The 1,224-nt window shown below is 44.1% G+C and overlaps 1 protein-coding gene across 2 annotated transcripts in view; it reads left to right on the top strand.

The window, feature by feature from the left end:
- The window catches only part of Ccnf (cyclin F), a 27,979-nt gene that overhangs the window by 2,180 nt on the left and 24,575 nt on the right, over positions 1-1,224 (top strand). The window lies entirely within an intron of this gene.

Raw genomic sequence — 1,224 nt, 5'->3', positions numbered from 1 at the left:
TCAAGACAGGGTTTCTCTGTGTATCCCTGGCTATCCTGGAACTCAGAAACCCGCCTGCTTCTGCCTCCCAAGTGCTGGGATTAAAGGCATGCGCCACCACTGCCCTACATATAGTTCTTTTAAATTTCATATGCATTGGTGTTTTGCCTGCATGTATGATTGTGTGAAGGTATTAGATCCCCTGAAACTGGAGTTATATACAATTAGCAGCCGCCATGTGAGTGCTGGGAGTTGAAACCAGGTCCTCTGGAAGAGCTCTTGACTGCTGAGTCATCTCTCCAGCCCCAGATCTCATGTTTTTAAATGTCAGCATTAAACTTTGATGCAAAAGGATTGGTTGTTGTTGGTTTTGTTTTGTTTTTTAATTTTTATATATCAGAGTGTATTGCCTACATGTCTGTGCGCACCGTGTACATGCAGTACCTGCAGAGGCCAGCAGAGGGTGTCTGATCCCTGAGGACTTGAGTTTCAGAAGATTATCAGCGGTTTTGTGGGATGCTGGAAATTGAACCTGGGTCTTCTGGATGAACCACCAGCGGTTTTAATTGCGGTGCTATCTCTCCAGCCCCAAGAGTGGTTATATTAATTGGTTGATTTATTGATTGAAATAGAATCTCAAGTTAATGACTGATCTTGAACTCCTGACCCTCCTCTTACTCTGGAGTGTTGAGATTACCAGCATGGACCACTTTGCTCGGCTCTTCCTGGGGAAGTGACAGTGTCTTACTTAGCTCAGCATGGTCCAAAAGTGCCTTTTTAACCAAGAATGACTTTGAACTCCTGATCCCCCTGCTTCTACCTCTCATGAGCTGGGATGGCAGGCTTCGGGATCATGCCTGTCACACATGGTAATGCTGTTAGTAAGTGTTTGAAGATGTTTCGGTTACAGGGACTACATACTGAGATTTGACACAACTCATGGCAGTGTTTACTTCAAGAGAAAAAGACCCTTTTATCGCCATAAAATTTGCACTCAGGACGGCAGTGGGGCTGGAGAGATGCTAAGCAGCCACAGGCACTGGCCAATCCTCCAGAGGACCAGGGTTCAATTCCCAACACCCACATGGAGGCTCACACCATCTGTAACTCCAGTTCTGGGTATCTAATAGTTCTTCTGATCTCTTCAGGTTCCAAGTGCGAGCCTGAAAAGCGGGTAAAATACCCATATAAGATTTCTTTTTTTTATTTTTTCTTTTTTTAAGTATTTTGTTCTCTTTTTTTTTT

This window comes from Mastomys coucha, unplaced genomic scaffold, assembly GCF_008632895.1.
Source record: "Mastomys coucha isolate ucsf_1 unplaced genomic scaffold, UCSF_Mcou_1 pScaffold5, whole genome shotgun sequence".
Lineage (NCBI taxonomy): Eukaryota > Metazoa > Chordata > Mammalia > Rodentia > Muridae > Mastomys > Mastomys coucha.
Note: the sequence above shows the minus strand (reverse complement) of the source record. Positions and strands in the feature narration are given on the sequence as shown.